Source organism: Notamacropus eugenii, chromosome 5 (genome assembly GCF_028372415.1).
Source record: "Notamacropus eugenii isolate mMacEug1 chromosome 5, mMacEug1.pri_v2, whole genome shotgun sequence".
Lineage (NCBI taxonomy): Eukaryota > Metazoa > Chordata > Mammalia > Diprotodontia > Macropodidae > Notamacropus > Notamacropus eugenii.
The window spans coordinates 383,021,038-383,044,141 of NC_092876.1; the positions used below are offsets into that span (position 1 = coordinate 383,021,038).

Here is a 23,104-nt window from a genome sequence, read left to right on the forward strand (position 1 = left end):
GTTTAGGATTCAAGAGTAGCAGCTAACATAGGGTAGACCAATTCAATGACAGGTCAAGGTTGTAAAGGTAGAAAAAACGAGATCAGAACAGAAGAGATGGAACTGAGGGAAGACATTGGGATAGAGGCCTTGGAAATTGAAATAAGGATGAAGGGCAGTTTCAGGAAGAGTGAAAGAAAAAGTAAATTTGAAAGAAGAGCACGCTATAGTCAGAGAAAAATTTCACAATTCTGGAGCATGGAAGTAGAGTAATTTTAGGTAAGTGGTTAGATCAAGAGTAGGACCACCATCCCAATGTGTCCCTAAGGTAGAGTGAATTCAGAAATAATGGGAGCTTAGGAGGTTGACTGACTGGAAAGTCAGGTGTTCGAGAAGACGCTAACATTATGTTGCAAGCCCTAAGAATGTGGGGGGGCAGAGGTAGAGAAAAAAGGGAGACAGTGAAATAGGTACTGAACTCCTTGAGAATGGAGAGAATATGAAGTCAGCAAATGAAAATAGAATTGCTTGAAGTGGGAGATAAAAACAGATTTTTTTTAAAAAAGAGCTTAGTGATGGATAAAGGACAGGTCGGAACTGGGAATGGAGAAGGCCTACTCTCTCTTCTGCCCAAGTGCTCCAAGAATAGAAAAGGATCTCCCTCAGAATTTCGCCAGGAAAATATCATCATAAAATGCAAAATAACAAAATGTAATGCAAAGCACCCTAACAATGCTTAGCAGAGTGATCAACACAGCAGGGACTGAATAAATGTCTACTAAGTAATCCGATATTTTACCTTTTTACTTCTATTTGTTCTGCTTCCATCTTGAATTATACAAAGTGTAACAAAGTTTGCTTTTTGGGTTTTTTTTTTAAGAGAGGCAGCATGGTGTCACACAGTCCAGGACTCAGGTTAGAGAGCAGTAGGTTCAAATGCCACTTTAGACACTTGCTACTAGCTAGCTAGGTGAGCGTGGGAAAGTCATAAACCTCTCTGAGCCTCAGTTTCCTTATTGGTAACACAAAGACTCAGTGACCTTTGAAGTCTCTTCTAGTTCTAAATCAACGATCTCTATGACCATACATCAGCGAAGTACCTCTTATGGATGTCTATTACTGTTTGTTTGGGCTCTTTTGGCCTGATCTAAAACAACCTGAAGAAAAGATCTGATCAGCTGTCTTGGTTAGCATAAACAGAAGCTTCTAATAATATTTAAACTGATTTCTTCTTCCTCAAAAGCTAAAGAAATACAGTGAGAAGTAGCCCAAAAATTTCACTGCAATGTGGTTCTGTAAGAACAATCACATTAAATGATGCGTGAATCTTGATGGCTGTTCTTGGGGGGAAACATTTTATTCTAGAGTTAATACAACTCCCGACATTTCACTTGGGTATTTTATTTTCTCAAACTTGAAATTTACACAGAAAATTTTAGATCAGGTAATTGTTGCACTGCTAGGTTTCTTTTTTCCTATTCACAAGTTCAGTGCCCAAGATCAACAAATTTATTTTAATTAGGGCAAACTGTGAGAATTCAAGAAATCATATAAAGAGTCGCACAAAATAAAGGGCCAAAGGTATAGATTACAATCAAATGCTAGGCCTATTCTATAAAACGTGTTTTAACTTGTAGGCTAAACATGACTCTAATCGAAATTATGTAGACAAGGAGCATTTCCAACTTGATTCAATGGGGTTTCTTTCTCCCTTTTTGTCTGTCCTGAAGAGCAAAAGTACACAACAAACACAATATTAAAAAAAAAAAATCGAGATAAAGACAACAGAATACTCCCAAACTCCTCAATGAATGGATATGGATAAGCTTCTGGGAACATTTCAGACCATAAAGTAAAATGATACAAAGTGGGGAGTAGCTGCATTCCAGTCAGAGTCATTTACATTCAGCATGGGTTGGTTGCTTCATTCTCATGCAAAACATGCTAATTACATGTTACCATGGAGAGAATCAGGCTCTTACAGTTCAGAAAGGAGAAAGTGAAAGGAAGCTTCAGAAAGCAGCAGAACAACCCAGGAAAAACCTGCGAAATAGTATAACAACATCCTTTGACTGACTATTTGGAATTTCAAGGTCCATCATAGAAAATACGAAACCAACGTAAAAAAGAAAGAAAGGAGAGAATGGAAAAAATGCTCAAGTTTTTAACATTTCACAGTAAATAAAACAGGGAACAAAAATTACAGATGCTTTTTTCCCTCTCCACATTGTAAATGTCTTTTGATAAAGTCTCATTAAAAAAAAATTTTTTTAATACTAACAGGAAGCATATGCCATCCATCATTCCTAATAAATGACATTCCTTTGTGGTTATTAACAGTCACTAGGACCAAGGTCACCCTAGGAAATTAGTGAGATTTGGGTATAGATCCTCTCCTCTAATAGATATTTCACAAACTCATCGTGCCTCAGTTCTGTTATCTGTAAAATAAGGTAACATTGATTATTTGCTCTCATTTGAAGTGCTGTGAAGGAAATGTGAATGACAAACGTCTCCAAATAATCTTCTAAGTCTTTGAAAACAAGATCGTGTTTCTCAGGTGCAATTAGGCACTGTATGAACTTCATTTGAATGTGAATAACACCAACTAAAAATTATTTAGAATCTACTTAACATTTCATATTTTGACACTTAACTGTAATTAAACTCAAGAAATCTTTGTGAATTAAAGTACCATAATGACTTCCACCCAATGTAAACAAAATTTAAGTAATATAGAACACTAATCTCTGGGAAAAGTTTTTAGATCTAGTCTCTATGCCCTTATATTCTTATATTATCAAACATAAATTATGCGTAAATAAATAAACATAACAGTAAAAGGTATCATTAAAAAGATGCCTATGGAAAAGGAGATGGGCTAGTCATGGAGTCAAAGTCATGGTAACTGGTATACAGCCTGTGTGCTGCGATATTAGGTCTATAATGTAAAAAAAATAAAACTAACAAAAAACTAGAGAACATCAGCACTGTCAGGAGGCCTGCTTTTGGAGGATTTACAGGAGGACAAGGACAAGATAGGCAGAGCTTAAAAAAGTGAGAGTGAGTTTTAACTGTAGGTGGAGGCCAGGTTGTCACCGACTTGAGAAGAATTTATATCTGATTCTCAGTGTAGGAGGGAACTATTGGAGTCTACAGGGAGAGAACGACATGGTCAGACTCGCATTTCAGGGATATTATGTTAGCAGCTGGGTGGCAGATGAACTGGGATGGGAGGAAACTTGCCTTAGGAATAAGAATTATCATTCTCAAAGTGTGATCCAAAGACCCCTTAGACACTCAAGACCCTTTCAGGGGGTCCAAGAGTCAAAACTATTTTTGTAACGATACTAAGATGTTTTAATTCCAAATATGGTAAATGTCAATAGAGATAGCCGACGTAAAAGTTATTTTGGGGGGAGGGTGCTCTTCAATAATTTTTTAAGAATGCAAAGGGGTCCTGAGACCACAAAGTTTGAGAACTGCTGAACTGGGAGGTGAATGCAATGGAGAAGCACTAGGATAATCATTTCTAGTAAGCCTTCTTTTCTTAATTCCACGACCTTGGATGACCTAGGGAAGGAGGCAGCTGGAAAGGTTATTTAAGCTCTAGGAGTCTCAGTTTCCTTCTCTGTAAAATGGGGATAGTAACTCATAATTCAACTTCACAAGCCTGTGGTGAGCAAGGCAATTTGTAAACTATAAAATGCCCTATTAACATGAACTACTATTATCATCTTTCCTATTTTTTTTTTGCTCAATAATCATTAATATCAATATATTTTAAGCTCAGTTTCTCCTGTCTAAAGAAATTGATCGTCAAGGGGAATGTTTGGCTCTATCATTCAGAAAATAACCATGAATAAATATTACAGCATAGATTTACAGCTGAAAAGGAGCTTAAAGAGCATCTCAACATAGGATCAGATGACAAGAGATTTAGCACTGGAAGGGACCTTGGAGCCCAATCCTGTCATTTTATAGATGATGAAATGGAGGCCCAGAAATATTAAGTGATTTACCCAAAAGCAGAGACATATGTAGCAGAGCTAGGATTTAATCCCAGGTTGTCTGACATTAGAATTATAATAATAATAATAGCTAACATTTATATAGTTTTTAAGATTAGCAAAGTACTATAATAATAAACAAATAAGTCAGCATTTCTATAACTCTTGTTATAGACACATTACTATTCTATAACTTGTTATAGGCACATGATGTGTCAAACACTGTGCTAAGTATTTTACAAATATTATCTCATTTGCTTCTCTCTTCACAGTAATCCGGGGAAACTGAGGTGGAAAGAAGTTGCCCAAAATATGTCTGAGGCCAGACTTACTAGCTGTGTGACCCTGAGCAAGTCACTTAATCCTGTCTGTCTCAGTTTTCTCATCAATAAACGAGCTGGAGAAGGAAATGGCAAACCACTCCAGTTTCTTTATCAAGAAAAAATCTTAAATGGGGTAACAAAGAGTAAGGCACAACTAAACAACTTCTGACTCCAGCTAAGTCCAACACTATCCACTGTATCTATTACCAAACTTCCTCTAGCACTCTGTACTATATATCACAATAGGACCATAAGAAAATTTAAAAATTTTCTGCAAAAATATTTTTCCCAAGATCCACTATATTCAATGTGCATATATATGTATATTTTATATACGTATAGACAGAGATAGATGTGACTGAAAAAAATTGGTTATAATAAAATCATACATTTGAAGGAAAACATTTTGTGCTGTTTTAACAATGCTGTACTGGACTTAACTTATATTATCATACACTACCAGAACTTTTAATGACAACAGGACCATAAAGTTAGGTATGGAAGGTACCCAAGAGGTCATCAAAACCAATCCCTACATTTTGCAAGTGAGAAAAATGATACATCTAGAGGTTCATATAGCTATATTTTATATACGTATATATACATATACACACATGCAATTTAGATATGTAGAATTACTTAGAAATGAGAGAAATTTTTTAATTACCATGTTTCCCCTGAAAGTAAACATAAAATGATTATAAAAAGAAAAACATAAGCAGCAGACATTTCAAAAATGATTTATCACATTAATGAAATAACCCCCCTTAAAAAAATCTACAACCAGATAAACTAATTAACTTTTCAATATTCAATTATTATCAAGCACCTATTGAAATGCAAATTCAAGGCACTCAAATAGATAGCTCCTTGGGGGAGAAGATTGCAAAAATGGTCAAGAAATAAAAAAATTCTAATCCTTTAAAGGGCTTATAACATAGTAGGCAACATTTGGCAAGTACCCAAAAAATTATAATAAAAAGCAAAATCTGATACATGTAGCAAAATGCAAAGGCAAATTACTATGAATTGAGGAAGAATATCATAGGATCATAGATTTAAAGGTAAAAGAGACCTCAGAAGCTTTAACACTAATGTGATACTCATAGCAGGCCCTATGAATATGCATGTGTATTTCCAGGGTAAATTTGCAAAATATAACAAACTCTCTTCCTCAAAGGCAAAACAAAAAATATTTATTTGGGACATTGTTAGAATACCAGGAGGTAATATTTAACAGGGTACTTATCACTAAACCAAGGATGGCTGACATCTTAAACCTTTTTTCTGTCAGGCCTCCCCACAAAAATAAGTTCCCCTAGACAATGTCCTCCCTCTGCCCACTCACAGCTTGCTTCTCTCTCTCTGCTCTGCCTGTTCTCACTCTCTACTAGTTCTCACTCTCTATTCATTCTTGTTCTCACTCTCTATTCATTCTCATTCTCTCTCTCTCTTTCACTCTCTCTCTCTCCCCATCCCAACCCCTTGGACAAGCTCTTCCCAGTCTGAGCTCTATGTAACCCAGGCTCCATAAGATCACAAGTTCCATATTTTAGGCCTATTAATGGGTGGGGAAGATCTTCCTATTTCTATTAACATCACCTTGGCCCCAAGATCTTTCATGCTCATTACAGAGGCCATGGGACTTTAGGGATAATTTGTACCAACATAATTTGCATAACAACATAAAAGGGATAATACAAAATAAATACATAAAACAATATGTTAGGGTGGCGGCTTGGGCATAAGGCCCCCATCAGAAGATGCTAAATTGGACCCCTATATTTTACAGATAAGAAAGCTGAGGCTCACAGTGACAGAACTGGCAAGTATCTCAGGAGATGTACGAGATTATGTCCATTTGCTAAGGGATCAGGGAAATCTCAGAGTGTATTTAAATTTTTAAGGAAATCAGTTTTTATTGAAGCATTCCTAAATGACTTTCAGAAAAATCTGCTCTTAAAAAATTTTGTTAAGATAATCCTATTTTCCCTCTCTGAATTCCACTTTAAAAACAGAGATAGATGTGACTGAAAAAAATTGGTTATAATAAAATCATACATTTGAAGGAAAACATTTTGTGCTGTTTTAACAATGCTATATTGGACTTAACTTAAATTATCATATATTACCAGAACTTTTAATGACAATAGGACTAAAGATTTAGGTATGGAAGGTACCCAAGAGGTCATCAAAACCAATCCCTACATTTTGCAAGTGAGGAAAATGATACTTCTAGAGGTTCACATAGCTAGCACCTTAAGCAGAATGTGAATTCAGGCCTCCAAAGTCTAAGACTATTAACAATTTTATCTCTCAGATTATTTGCTTCAAAACTTGCGAGTGACACTAAACAGATATTTGTCGGTCTGTTTTTTTTTAATACAAGCCTAAAAACAACTTTATACCCAAAGCAATTTTTTTGCCTGGGGTGGGGGATGATGGGAAGAAGGAGGGGAGAACAAGAGGGAACAGGTGGGAGGGAGAAGGATAGAATCCATTTCAACACGTGACCTTCCTTGACATTATTTAAACTTTATAATACCGTGAAACTGTAAGCAATATTCTAATTCTAATAATGACAGGCACCTGCAATACACAAAACTGAAGACTGAAATGTATAAATAGAACTATTAATCTTTAACGCTGGGCCTTCTGGATGTGACTTACATACATAGGAGCCTAATAAATGGCTGTTATGTTAGACTGCGTAGGCAACATTCTGATGCTACAGGTAACAGATGTCAAAGATCCTTCATAATTCCATGTCATTCCAAAGCACACAGTATCATTCTAGGTGCTTAATAAATACTTATATATTCAATGGCCAGTTCCATATTAAAAGAAAGCAATTCATATTCTCTATAATCAGTTTTCTTATGAAATTGGACCTCAGAATATTCTACTTCTAACAGGAATAAACCATAAAAATCAATCACCAAGTACCTACTTAAACTCACATCCACCTTAACTGAAGGAGGAAAACAAGTGTCATTATAAAAATACCTGGAAAGATTTAGCTGTAATTCCCATAAGAGAACAATGAAGAAAATGTGGATGTCTTTCCAAGGGAGATTAGCATGCATACAATCCTTCCTTGATCTTAATTTTTTTAATAACAATTTTTTGTTGTTATTCAGAACTAGGCAAACTTCTACAAGCATAAGCACTTTCAGACAAAAAGAAGAAAAATGAGAATTATATATGGAAACCCACAGCTCCCTTATATGTAGTTTGCATTTCTTTTCATAATTATATAATAAATTCAGTATATTACTTCTGATGCTGTCCTGCTTATCTGTCTCCCTTTGAACCTCTATTCTCTTCTGTACATTTTTAAACAAACACTGCAATGACCCTGTTTTTTCTTCACACTCTGTCATTCCTATACCCACTCCTTTCCAAATCCTTCATCCACTAAAAAACAACAATCCCAAAAGCTTTGTTATAAACAAGTATAATCAAGGAAAATGGGTCCATATACCAACCTTACCAAAAAATGTTTGACTCAATCTATACCCATCTTTGTCAGGTGGTAGAGACATAGTATACTTCATTATTAGTTCTTTAGAGATGTGGTTGGTCATTGAAATGATCAGAGTTAAGTCTTTAAGATTTTCTTTTATTTATTTATTATTTTTCATAATAATAATTTATTAATTATATTTTCTTTATAATGTAGTTACTGCATAAATTGTTGTCCTGGTTCTACTTATTTTACTCTGCATCAGTTCCTACAAATCTTCAGGGGTTTTTCTGAATTTGTCCCTTGTGTCATTTCTTATGGCACAAAAAATATTATATTCACATTTCATTCAAGCCATTCCACAATTGATAGGTACCACCTTAGTTTTCTAGTAGTCTTTAAAAATAAGTTAGGTCCTCAACTTTTTGGCCTATTAAGGCATTCTTCTGTATGAATACGAGACAGTGGACCAGGTCAATACTTTTGAGAACTACGTCATAAAACACTTTTTAAAACATACTGATGCTATTAGTTTATACAGTCATTTCTGGATATATCAATTCAAATCCTACTCTCAGTTTTCTTTATAACAAAAAAGAGTCAAGCAAAAGCAAATGACACAGTTACAAGGTCCAAAAGCATATGTGATACTCCATCATGGTGGAGTCCTATCCCTACCCTTATCAAAGAGGGGAGGGATATTTCATCATCTGCTCTCTAGGGCCAAGATGGCTCATTTAACATGCTCTACTGGATAATCCAAGCAGAAACAAGTGGATCTCCCACCTGACTATTGGGGGGGTGTGGATGAGAAGACAGACATACCTAGATCATTCTTGTATTAATATAAAAACATACTGTTTAGCGGTAGATTATTTTGGATAGGATGCTACATAAAGAGGTCTGTTTTACTGAGAATTGTCAACTTTCTACTTCTGCTTCCTAGTTCTCAAAAGAATCTGTTATCTCATCAATCTAGAACTTCATGCCATGAGGCCAATCCTTACCTTTCTATGCCTTCCCATTATGTCTATTAGAAACAAGGTCAGAGTTAATTTGATTTTAATACAAACAGTAGCAGGAATTTGAGGGGATACTACTTTTATACAACAACCATATGGAATAAAAGCATACCACAGTCAGATTACATCCCAGAATTTTAACATACCAGATGCAGTGTCTGGCATTCCCCAAAAAGCAAATAGTTATTATTTCAAAACCCACAATTGTAAATGTTATCATAACTGATTGCAAAACTGTTTAAAAGTTGTAGAGACCAGATAGAAAATTACTAATCCCCTGGGTCACTCAATTATGTTTTTTAATGAGAAAAATATGAAAATATTGCTTATAATTAGTTTACCACAATAAAAACAGTGGCATTGTTTAATGCAGGGGTATCAAACTAAAACAAATGGGGCCCACCACAACCAGGACCCCTGAAGACACATAAAGACTTAGAAAACCACATGGTAACATCATCTACATTTTGTTGTATTTTTATTTGTTAAATATTTCCTGATGACATTTTAATCTGGTTAGGGCCACACTAAGGAGTATTTCAGACGTCATGCTTGACATCTGTGGTTTAATGGCCAACCTCTGAATCAGGAAGACCTGGGTTCAAGGCCTTTCTCTGACACAACTGTTTCAACTGTTACTTAACCTATCAGTGTTCTAGGTGACTCTCTGGGACTATAAGTTGTAGGTGAGTTTCCATGCAGAGAATTTTACACCCTGATGAAATCACAGGTCAATCACAATTCCCACTTCTCAAATGAGGTAAGAATTGTAAAGAACTTAGCACAATACCTGGCACACAGTAAGTGCTATATAAATGTTAGTTGTTATTATTTCTATTAAATTAGGATTAAACTTTTTTTTTAAAATTTCAGAGAAATAATCATGATGTGGAAAAAAATATTAGCTTGTTTTTAACAGGGAAATTTGTGCAGGGTTTCTCTCTACACAAATTACCATAACTTTCTAATATATTCCTTGTGAAACTTTATGGCTATAAATCAGTGGAACATTAATTACAATCTCCAAAAATCAAATTTATAAGTGTTTTAAGGGCAAGTAAAAGATGCAGAGAGTTTCGTCTTCATATCCCCAGTATATAGCACAATGATGGGCAGAGTAGGGGCTTAGTAAGAACTTATTGATTGATGAAAGGTGAAAGTAGGTTATGTAGTTTGTTTAATTTGTACCCAAAAAGTGCCATAAAAGCTATCACTCTGGAAATGTACAAGAAGAGGAAGGAGGCCATCCACAAAGCCAAAGAAACAGACAATACAATAGCCTACCTAAGGAATGTGCCGGCGCCTACAAAATTTTGAAAGACATAAGGGAAGCCCTCCACTGCTTTTGATAGATTTACTGTGAAAAATGAACTTGATACCATCATATAGGATGAGAAGGTGTGAATATTTTCTTCAAGAAGTGAGTTAGGAGGTACTGTACAGGGCAAAAAAAAGAGGCTTCTCAGATGTTAGATAGACCTCTTGTGTAAGATGAAGTGGCACAGAACAAGAAGGCAAATTCCTTATTACTATAAAATTGTGGTATATGATTGTGATGGAATACTACTGTGCTATAAGAAATGATGAGCTCAATGATCTTAAACATGGAAAGACTTGCATGAAATAATTAATAAGAAATGATGAGTTCAATGATCTTAGAAGAAACATGGAAAGACTTGTATGATATAATAAGAAATGATGAGTTCAATGATCTTAGAAGAAACATGGAAAGACTTGCATGAAATAATTAATAAATGATGAGTTCAATGATCTTAGAAGAAACATGGAAAGACTTGTATGAAATAATAAGAAATGATAAGTTCAATGATCTTAGAAGAAACATGGAAAGACTTGCATGAAATAATTAATAAATGATGAGTTCAATGATCTTAGAAGAAACATGGAAAGACTTGCATGAAATAATAAGAAATGATGAGTTCAATGATCTTAGAAGAAACATGGAAAGACTTGCATGAAATAATTAATAAGAAATGATGAGTTCAATGATCTTAGAAGAAACATAGAAAGACTTGTATGAAATAATAAGAAATGATAAGTTCAATGATCTTAGAAGAAACATGGAAAGACTTGCATGAAATAAAGAATATAGCAAAGTAAGCACAGCCAAGAGTACACTGTATACAGTAACAATATTGTTTTAAGAATGACTGAGCGAATAAGTCATTTTGACTATTATAGTTAAATTAACTATAGAAATTATATGTAGAAAGATGCTATCTGCACTGAGAGAAAGAACTGATAAACAAGTGTATGAATACAATAATTTTACATATATGCCAATTTGTTTCTAATGGTAGGCATCTCTAGAGTGAGGGGAGAGAAAAGAAAAGGAAAAAAAGGAATAACAAGTTGTACATAATAGATTTGCAGTTTTATGTACAATCACCTTTTTTATAATACTGTATTATGGAAATGCTTGTTTTTTCCACAAACTAAATGTAAAAATAAATAAACAAATAAAAGGATGCCACCGTCCTCTCAGGTACTAAAGCTTGCAACTTCAACATCATCTTCAACTCATACTCACCCTAAATATCCAACCTGCTGTCAAATCTTGTTGTTTTCACTTACACAGCATCTCTTGGATGTGTCCCCTTCTCTCTACTCACACACCCTCCAGCCTTGGTCAGGACTTTTATCACCGCTCACTTGCATTACCGCAATGCTTCCTAATTGGTCCTCTAGCCTCACATCTCTCCCCACTCCAATTCATCTTTTACTCAGCTGCTAATGTGATTTTCCTAAAGCGCAGGTATGACTGTCATACCCCATTCATCAAACTCTAGTATCTCCCCATTACCTCTAAGATAAAAGAGAAAATTCTCTGAATGGACTCTCCCATCACCCACCCCTTTCCTTAGCTATCTGTCCCTTCCCTCCATCTTACTGTATTTTTATGTTTTCTTCACATTAGGATATGAACCCTTTCAGAAAAGAAACCATTTCTTCCCCCAATCTTTGTGGTCAGCATACCACTTCCTAATAAATGTCTGTTGGCTGAATGCTAGAGAGAATGCCCACTTCAATGTGGCTACTAGCTTGCTGAATTTTTGAAGTGAAATGGGAATCTGATGAGTGAGGACTTGAAATGCTAAGCTAAGAAGCTGAGACTTTATCCTTTAGGCAACAGGAATTCCCTGAAGATTTCTGAAGAGAGAATTAGGATGATTATAGCAATGATTCAGGAAAATTAATCTGTTTATGGAAATACTAGTTGCAGAGAAAACAATTAGTAGCATTTTAGCAGAGATAACGTCTTGGACAGTGCTTTTCTCAAAGAAATGTTTTTGGTTTTTTTTAAACACATTTAGTCCTCTAAATACGGTTTTCAGGGCCTAAAGTGACCAAAGCAAGAGCACATACACACCTCCTTTTGTCTTCATGTAGACTCATTAAGAGGTATCACAATCAATCTCTCTTGAGCAATCCTTTCTCACCAGGCAAATATCCACCATGACAGGAAACCTAAAAGCTTATTTGTATTCTTTGTACTTGACAGATAACCTCACAGAAAAGGAAAGAAACCTACAATTTTCTTTTAGGTTCAGTTTCCAATTATTTCATTATTCCCACCAAAGATTTAAATTCACAAGAAGCCCAAATAAGCCACTCAACACCTATAATGTCTTAAAAAGCTAGACCAATATTGTGCTAGATTTAACAATTGATTACCTTCAGGAAATCAAGAGTGCTTTGACTTTGTCAGTGTATTACATAGAAAAAAAATGGATGAGAGTTTCAGTTTTCTTTGGGTCTTTTCATTTGCCTGAACTTGGAAAATGAATAGTACTTGAGATTGATAAATCATTTGGAAAAACAAAAAGGAGAAGGGGTAAAACCATAGCCAAAAAAAAAATCCATTCACAGTTGAGCCAAACACGTTATGGGAGATATGCACTTGTTTGCAGGAGAACAAATTTTTAAGCTACATGATTTTTAGGAGCATTATTCTGAATTAAAAATGTTTGAATTTAGAGATTATAAAATGTGTGTGTGTGCGCGCGCGTGTGTGAGACAATGTTCTTCAAAGAAAAGCCTACCTCAGCTTCTCCGTTCTGTTCTTCAGATCCCTTCATCTCCACATGATATTTCCTACTGACATCTTCAACGACAGCCCTGGACAACAAGCCTAAATATTAGTAGTACTGGCCAACCAATGCCAGAAATAGCATATATTTTGGCCCTTAGTTTAGTGGTCATTGGATGAGTGTAGAAAATACCATGTCAGTAGGATTAAATGTGGTTATATTTGACCTCTTAACTCAATCTATTTCCTGTATGCACAATTATACATGGACAAATCAAAACACCTAACTTTCTTTTTATGTATATCTACATGTGGAAAGTTAGTAGCTCCAAGTGAGTCATTTGTGAGTACAAAGAAATATATTTAGAAATAAGGAACCAAAAAACTTTGCCAAGAAAGTTCTATACTTATACCTGCTATTCTTAGACCAATATTTAAAGTATATCTCCTTCCACTCTTCCTCCCTAAAATCAATTTAGGATTATAGAAAAGAGGCTAAAAATAATAGGCCTGGTTTAAAAAAATTAAGTTTACCTTATATATGATAATATATATGTAAATATATGACAAGATATGATTAAAATACACTGTAGATTAAATCTATATCTGAGTAAAGCGGAGATAGCAATGCATGTGAGTTTCCTAATCAATATGAATTAATATTATGACTTTTTTCCCCTCTTCACCGTTTATAAGTGCTTTTAATTTTTACTGCTATTTTTGCTAGTGTCCTTCAGTTGGTTCAATTGTATTCCACTCTGTGACCTCATGGACCAGAGTACACCAATGCTGTCCATGAGGTTTTCCTGGCAAAGATAATGGAATGGTTTGCCATTTCCTTCTCTAGTGTATTAAGGCAAGTGACTTGCCTAGCGTCACACACTAGTAAGTGTCTGCAGCCAGAACTGAACTCAGGTCTTCCTGACTGCAGGCTCAGGTCTTCCTGACTGCAGGCTCAGCTCTCTATCCACTGTCATCTAGATGCCTCTTTTAATTTATATTACATATATGTCAATTATTTCTACCCTTCCCTGTGACTTTCTCCTCTTGGAATATCCCTCTGCCATGCCAGCCCTCTCTCCATTCTGGGAAGAGGCTGAGGCTGTCAGCGTGGGCAACTGGGTGGCACAGTAGATAAAGCTCCTGGCATGGAATCAGGAAGACTCATCTTCTTGAGTTCAAATAGAGCTTCAGAAACTTAGTAGCTGTGTGACCTTGGGCAAATCACTGTTTGCCTATAAATTATGATTTTTTTTAATGTTAGCCTACGAACTTTAATTAGAAGAACATTAAGGAAGAAAACTATATGCTTTAAAATGTCATTCATCTAGAATAGTATACAAGTGAAAGACAAGATGGCATAGTAAACAACAATAATACGGACAACTAGGTAGCTCAGTAGATAAAATGCCAGGACTGGAGTCAAGAAGACTCATCTTCCTGAGTTCAAATCCAGCCTCAGACAATTCCTAGCTGTACGACCCCGGTCAGGTCACTTAACCCTGTTGGCCTCAGTTTTCTCAACTATAAAATAAACTAGAGAAGAAAATGGCAAACCACTCCAGTATCTTTGCCAAGAAATCCCCAAATGAGGTCATGAAGAGTCAGATACAAGTGAAACAACTGGCCAAAAAGATAATAATAAGAGCTCACAATAATGACTAGCATTTATAGTGCGCTTTAAAGTTTTCAAAGAGCTTCACAAATATGACCTCACTTATTATTCCTCCATGGGAATAATAATAATGATACTAAAAATAATAACGTTTTTATGATACCTACTATATGCCAGGTACTCTGCTTGTACATTTGTGCATCTCTGACAATGGTCTTCAAGGAAGGGCCCATCTCTGCTTCCCCTAACTCTCTGTTTCGTCATCTCCAGGTGGTATTTCCTGTTGATTTCTTCAACTTTACAATTACTTGTAAATTTACAATTTATACTTTGCAATGACTATCTCATTGATCCTCATACAACAACCCTGGAAGGTAGGTGCTATTATTATCCCCACTTTACAGATGAGAAAACTTCAGCAGACGGAGGTTAGATAACTTGCCCAGGGTCACACATCTATTATGTGCCAAGGTAAGACTGGTATGTGGGTCTTCCTGCCTCCAGGTCCAGCTTTCTATCCACTGAACCACTTAGCTTCCAAGACAGGAAGCTTGGGTAGGAAGACAAAAGATCTGAGGACAGGACCAATCTGTGACCTTGAACAATTCAGCATATAAGTACTACTACCAAAAGGTATCATAAACAAATCACAATTAGGTGTTCTAATTCAAGAGGGCATTTTCCAATGAAGTGAAGGGAAGAAAAAATATATAGAAAAACAGAAAAAGAATAGAAAAAATATAAATATATAATAATTCTAAAGAAATCAGAAGTCATGCTGCTTTTTTTCCCCCAAAGGAGAAGGAGAACCATGGATTTTTAAAAACAGTTACACTGTTAACAAATGAGCACCTTCAGGATAATGTTAAAAAAGCTATCATGGACAGGGAGTACCAGTGGACAGAAGTTGATGTCCAAGACCAAGATAATAGATGTAGGACTAGAAGTGAACACCTTGCCAACTCCTTCATTTTAGTGGACAGAAGTTGATGTCCAAGACCAAGATAATAGATGTAGGACTAGAAGGGAACACCTTGCCAACTCCTTCATTTTAGTGGACAGAAGTTGATGTCCAAGACCAAGATAATAGATGTAGGACTAGAAGGGAACACCTTGCCAACTCCTTCATTTTAAAGAAAGGAGACTGAGCTCAGCAAGAAAAGTCAAGGGATATACCCAAAGTTGTCATATAAATAGTAAGCAACGAAAGTAGGATTTAAACCTAGGTCCTTCGACTTTAGAGGCAGAGCCCTTTCCAGTATACTTTAAAACATCAGTGTCAAACTCAAAGAGGAGCAAACAGCCTAATGACTTAGAAAGCTATAAATGAACATCATCAGTGTTATACTATATTTTTATTGACTCTGTTAAACATTTCCCAATTATATTTCAATCTGGTTCTGGCTGCACTTAAGTTTTGCAGCCTGTTGACCCAAGCTTAACATCACTGTTTTAAAAATTTATCTTTTTATAATTTTTCTAAAAAGAACTCAGCAAATTGAAGCATCATTAATAAAAACTTAAAAAAAAACTTTTAAGTGTTAATTTTTGTTGTTCAGTCACTTCAGTTGTGTCCAGTTCTCTGTGAGACCATTTGAGGTTTTTTTGGCAGAGATACTAAAGTGGTTTGACATTTTCTTCTCCAGCTCATTTGAGAGAGGACGAACCTGAGACCAACAGTGTCAAATGAATTGCCAAGGGTCTCATATAGCTAATGTCTGAAGCCAGATTTGAACCCATGAAGAAGAGCCTTTCTGATTCCAAGCCCAATGCTCCATCCATTGTGCCATCTAGTTGCCCTATTTAATAGAACATTTTCTTGAAAAATGTATATAAAGACTGTGGCCAGATGCCACTAAAAATACATTTTATAATCCATCAAAATCTAGAGTGACCAAGAAATTTCTCCTTATAATTCTAGTCTTACAGTCATCAATATCAACCAACCGCTACTGGTAGTGAATTGAAAAGTGGTGAGAGAACTACATAGTATTGTGAGAAGGACCAGCACTCAAGAACACAAAATATGTTCTTTATAGGAGGTAGTAGGTAATAAGTGTCCCTATGTGTGCAAACACATCAAAATAGCCAGCTGGATTAAAATCACAACAATCACTATGATGAACAAGGCAAACTAAGCCAGAAGCATTATCAGACTTACACAATAATACTCCTGGTTTTAATCAGTCTGCTAAAAATGTCCCTTAAGTGGACACATCTATCCACCAATTCACCTCCTAAGGATTAAATTCTGTTTTTCACAAAAATAAATTAAGTAAATCAACAGAGCTCTGGAAAGCAAAGCTCCATATGCGATGGGTTTGGAAGGATCAAGCAGGAATAGTGGGTCACTAGGTCAGACCTAGTTTCTTATTCCTCATGTATGCTTTTAGCTAGACAATGGTTTTCTGTCCAGTTTTGACCTCAAGTTAAAAGATGTCCGTCTCAAAATATCCCAGGTCCTACTAAGAACCCAATATCAATGCATCTAACTAATGAACTTACTTCTCCTTCTTCTAATGGATTTTCTTTCTAGCCTGCGTTACCTCTTAGGGTAAAGAGGTACTTTCTCAAATTTACTATAGAAATATTTCATTTATCCAGCATTATGATACGTTCATGTGTTATACACAAGTGAATTATCTAAAATTTTCTCCTTTAATCACTATTTTTAAAATTATAATTTTTATGGTTATCTCATGAAGATGCATGGTATATGTTCCTTTCAAGAAATCATAAGCATTTACTGAATGCCTACTGTGTGTCATAGCACTGTGCTAAGGATAGGGGATACAAAGAAAGGTAAAAAAACACCCTCAAGGCACTTACTTACATGGGGGGAGACAATATACAAACAACCATGAACATAAATAATATACACAATAGGGAAAGTATTAACAGATAAGTTTTTCTGTCTCTCTGAAAGCCCCTGAATCTACTCTTACTCTTCACACTTATAGTAGATACTTGAGGTCTCCTAAAAGAAGTTACTAGGTAGGAGCTTCTCCAACCACAAGAGAAAACCACGAGGGATTTTTTTCAGACAAAACCCATTTTATACAGATTTCATACTGACAACATGGTTATGTAAGATCTAGAAGGAGGCACCTGAACCCACACAAGTAATAAAGACCCTGTACAGTGGCTGGAGATCAGTGGATATAAAAGCATGGAAGGATACATACAAAGGGCTATTTGTTTTAAATGCTGGTTAGACAGAGGAGATCTCCAGATTCTTACTTAAGAGCCAAGGTGATACCTGCATAACTTTTGCTTATGTAAAATTTAAAAGTTTTTTCATAAATATAAATGACGTAGTAAAAATCAGAATGGAAGCGGGTTAACTGGGGGAAAAAATCTTCACAACACATTTCTCTGATAAAGTCCACATTTCTAACAATTATGAGGAACAGATTTATAAAACTAAGAGCCACTTCCCAATAGACAAATAGGCAAAAGATATGAATGAAGTTTCCAAAAGATGCAATCTATGCTGTCAATAATCATATGAAGATAAGAGAATGCAAATTAAAGCAACTCTGAGGTTCCACCTTTCACCTATAAGACTGGCAAAGATGATGAATGCTGGAGGGACTGTGGGAAAACAAGGACATCAGAGTGCCGTTTGTGCAAATGTGAATTGGTCTAGCCATTCTGGAAAGCAATTTGGAGTAATACCCAGAAAGTTACCAAACTCTGCATATCCTTTGACTCAGCTGTATTAGTAAGTTTTATACACCAAAGAGATTTGGAAAAAAAAAAAAAAAAAAAGAGGAAAAAAGGGAACTCTATATACAAACATGTGGTAGCCAAAAATGGATACAAGGGGATGTCCTCCTATTGGGGAATGGCTAAACAAATTGGAGTATATAAATATATAGGTGGAACAGAGATAGAGCCCTGGGCCTGGAATCAGGAGGACTAATCTGGTCTCAGGCACTCACTAGCTGTGTGATCCTGGGCAAGTCACTTAACTGCTTCAGTTTCCTCATCTGTAAAAAGCGCTGGAGAAGGAAATGGCAAACCAATCTAGTATACTCGCCAAAAAAAGCCCAAATGGGGTCAGTGAAGAGTCAGGCACAACTGAAACAACTTTACAACAATAAATGTAACAGGGTATTATTGTGAGGGAAGAACTAGTGAAATGGACAATTTGAGAGGAAAACAGCAGAATCTTTGTCAAATGATGGCAGAGTGACTAGAACTAGGAGGAAATTTATACAACGATAATATTACTAAGAAAGACAACGCTGAAAGATTTTAGAACTCTATTCAATAAGTGATATACCACGAGATCAAAAGAATGAAGAGGAAGCATGCCACTCCTCTCATGAAAGGTGACAGAATGCATAAAGAAAGATAAGCATTTTTGTACACAGATAATGGAGGACAACAGAGGTATTTATTTTGCTGGATTATGTAGATATATCTTGAGGGGTTTTATTTAATAAAAATTTTCAAATGGAAAGGGTAGCAGATGGACAACTTAAAAAATAATACCTATTATTTAAAAGAAATATTTTTAATAATAAAAAACCTTTCTAATATATATATAATGGGTTTAGCCTATTATGTTATGAAGTTATGAAGAGTTTCTGCAGGCTTGATTACTTATAATCTTGTGGGGCAGTTTAAAAGTTATTATCAGTAGCAGCAGTAGTAGTAGTACTAGCAGTACTAGTAGTAGCAGCAGTAATAGCAGTATAACTTGAAAAAAAAAGGATAATATCTCTTTATTCAGGTTGATGCCATGTCTGCTTCAATGTAGGTGTGGGGATTTTCTCAAGTGTCTTGAAGTCTGCATATAGCATAAAGTAGATAAGAGTAAAATTCCTGTACAAAGTACCTTGCTACACCAAACATTTGAGTATAGTAGAGACACATCATAGAATCTTCTAGCTAGAAGGATGTCAGAGGCCTTCTGGTTCAATCTGTATCTGACCAAAAATCCTAGGGATAAAATTCCTAACAAGGAGTCACTAAACTTTTGCTTGGTTGTCTTGAGTGAAAGTGAATTTGCTACCTATAAATATACTTTGGAATAATTTTAGCGGTCATAAAGTTGTTCCTTAAATTGAAAAGATGCCTATCTTTCTACAGCTCTACTTTCTCCTTTCTGTGTCTAAATGGAATGGGTCTAGTTCTTTTTACAGAAAAGTACTTCAAATACTTGAGGTTAACTACTCTGTTCTACCTTCTTCTCCCCTGCATTCGCACACCCTCAAAAAGAGGCAAAACAAAACAAAAAAACAGCTTTTCTTCTCCAGGCCAAATATCTTCAGTTCCTTCGATCAGTCTCTGTGCTGGGCTTACCTCCTAATTACCTTTGGACTCTGGTTATCATCTCTTGGATAAGAACATAGCTTATCAATGTCCTTCCTAAAATGTAGCACCCAGAAGTGAATCAATCAATAAACATTTATTAAAATGCCAAACACTGTGCTAGGTTCTGGAGATACCAAAAGAGGCAAAAAACTGTCTCTGTCCTCAAGAAACTCATGATCTAATGAGGGGAGACAGCATGTACAGAAATACATACAAAGCAAGATATATACAGGATAAATAGGAAATAGGAGAGATACCTAATTCCACTGACTGGAATTAAGAAGGTTCGAGAAGGCTTCCTGTGGAAAGGGAAATTTTTGTTGGGCTTTCAAGTACAACTCTCCAGATGTGACCTGACAAAAATACCATGGGACTATCACATAGTTCTGACACCACCCCTCTTAATGAAACCTAAGGCATTCCAGTTGGCATGTTGCACAGCCGACTCACATCATTTGCAATTCACCCAAGATCTGGTTTCACACCAACTTTCATGACTTCCCTGCCATCAAGGTCAAACAATCACCTTCATTCATGTCTATGTTTCTTATACTCATTTTTTATTACACTACATAATGCCCAACTGTTCTATTCATCAGCTGAAACCAGTACTGAGTGTATGGGAGGGAAGGAAGACAATCATGGCTGTGGCTCATAATGAAATGAAAAGCACACAATTATGCATCTTAATACAATTCACAAACAATATCTGACCTGGGAGCCTTCTGAGAGTGCAGGAAAGTCCATCAATAAGCACCTGTTAAATACCTACTATGTGCCAGGTACTATGCTGGGTAAGTCACAAATATTAGCTTGCATCCTAAATTCAGTAATGGGGAAAAAAGAAGAAGAAACTTCCAAATTCAAACACAATACAGGCTAGAAGATCAAAGCAGAATTGGTCCAATGTAGAGTCAGGGGGAACGTCTGGGTCCCAAATATAGAAGAGCTGGGAGACTTCTAAGAGACCAGCTAACAAACTGCTCCCCCACTTCACAAAAGATTTCTTAAATTCACAATGGACTCATAAAGTTTTTTAGACAACATTACAAATACACAGACATGTTTTGTATGTGCAAAACATAGTTCTCAACTATGTAAAACAACTGATATACTTAAATATGCTTCTACATATTTATAAATGTAAATATATATCATATATAATTACACGTAGAAAGATGTCTTTATATATTTTAAATATATAAATATTTCAATGCGTTTATATTAATGTTTAGCAATATGTTACATGTTCTATTTAACAAGTGTTAAATATGAAAAGTATGTTTATATATTTAAAATATATAAAGATATCTTTGTATATGTATTTTTAAATGATCTCCACTGGGATAAAACTGCTGGCTATCTTCAGCACAATTTAAACCAATATGGAAGATATTAACCCAAATCCTTACAAATATCAAATTCCAAAATAAAAACACAGTAGCGACCACTTTAACAACAACATTAATAATAAAAACAACTGGTATTTCTATCTCTGGTTTCCTTAAGACTCAGCTCAAGCACCACCTTGTGCAAGAGGCCCTTTCTGTTCCACTCAGCAGCTAATGCTTTCTTCTCCAAGGTTACCTTGTTCCTATTTTCCATGTGTTTTGAATATTCCAAAATATATTTGTGTTATCTCTCCCTTATAATACAGGCTCCTTCCTGGCAGGAAGGCATTCTTGTCATTATATAATATTTCCTGGCACTCTTGCCTAGAGAACCTAGGCCAGGTCTCACCTGTAAGAGGCGCTTAAACAGTGCTTGTTGGTTGATTTGATTTGCTGTTCTACAGCTCACAAGCACTTGTCACAAAACATACCATCTCATTTGATCTTCATGACAACCCCCCCACCCCCGAAAGAAATTAAGTACTATTTGTATAGCCTACATCAGACTGAATACAATCTGGGGGGACGGTGTTTTATAACTCAAAATCTTATAAAAATGAATGTTGAAAACTGAAAATAAATTTTAAAAAAGAAACATTAAAGGTATTTTGGTCTCAAACTGTGATTTCATGAGTGTATAAAACTCCTCTGACTAATGAGGAGGTTAAGTGATGTGGTCAGAATCACAGAAGCAGTGTATGTTACAGGTGGGACTTGAACTCAGGTCTTGAAGAATCTAATTCCTGTTCTAATGCTCCTTCCACTAGATAAAACACACTGACTTCAGCCAAATGACTCACCCAAAGATTTTATTGGGTCTGATTAGCAAGTGAAGGAATAACAATTCTAAAATCCAGTAGCAACAAGCACACCTTAAAAATACTGGATTTAAAAAATGAAATAAAATCAAGGTAGCCAGATTTTAGTTCAGAAATCAAATATTTTCATAGGAAAGAGGGGATTTTATGCTAAAAAAATAAACAATGTTTGAGAAGCTTCAATGGGAGAAACATTATATATCATAAGCATTAAAAATAGGACAAAGCTGAACTACTAGATAAAAATCTGTAGTTTCATATGGAGAACGCTACTATTCAATCCATTTAGTAAGACAGAATCAGAAGGGGAAGAATCTTTCTCCGTAATTTTTTGTTTAGCCTGGACCTGAGAGTGATAGAGAGAATACCCCAGTGAAGAAACTCTCTTGTCTAACGTAGTCTGGTACCTGCTCAGCAAACTCATCTTGGTTACTTGGGACACTGAGAGAGCCTGAGAGCAGGTAAAAGGTGAGACTTGAACTCAGGGCCGTATGACTCTAAGAGCAGCTCTCTCTCTATTCACTAAGTAAGCTGCTTCTGTCTTCCACACATTAGGAGCAAAGGATATGGCATATGTATTCTACTTTTCATAAGGCAGCTGTGTGATATAGAGGATAAAGAGTACAGGAACTGGGAGTCAGGAAGACCCAAGTTCAAATCTAGCCTAGCTGTGTGACCTAGGCAAGTCACTTTAACCTCTGTCTGCTTCAATTTCCTCACCTGTAAAATGGGAACAAGCATAGCAACTACTTCATAAGATTGTTGTGAGAATTAAAAGAATGTCCACAGGTAAAGTGCTCTGTCAATCTTAAAGTGCTATATGAATGTTAGCTGTTATTATTTTTTATTATTATATTATATATAATATAATATTATTATGCATATTATGTTATATACATATATACATTATTCTATTATATATAATATATTATTATACATAATAATATTATATTATTATACATGATTTGTAAAATCCTTGAAAGGATGATTGAGGTATGCCTGAGTACATCAACTTTATTAAGTTGAAGTATATTTTGGGGGGGAAAAAACTGTCCTCTCAAATGGATCTCACAAATTCTGTAAAAAAAACTTACTATGTAAATCCAT

General features: G+C 35.5%; 1 protein-coding gene and 1 long non-coding RNA gene across 7 annotated transcripts in view; one reads left to right on the top strand and one right to left on the bottom strand.

The window, feature by feature from the left end:
- SHROOM2 (shroom family member 2) overlaps positions 1-23,104 on the bottom strand; it is a 240,094-nt gene that overhangs the window by 25,215 nt on the left and 191,775 nt on the right. The window lies entirely within an intron of this gene.
- Positions 1-23,104, top strand: part of LOC140506824 (uncharacterized) — a 28,577-nt gene that overhangs the window by 2,641 nt on the left and 2,832 nt on the right. The window contains exon 2 of the long non-coding RNA XR_011968102.1: positions 4,262-14,837. This is a non-coding gene — a long non-coding RNA (uncharacterized lncRNA). The remainder of the gene's footprint in view (positions 1-4,261; positions 14,838-23,104) is intronic.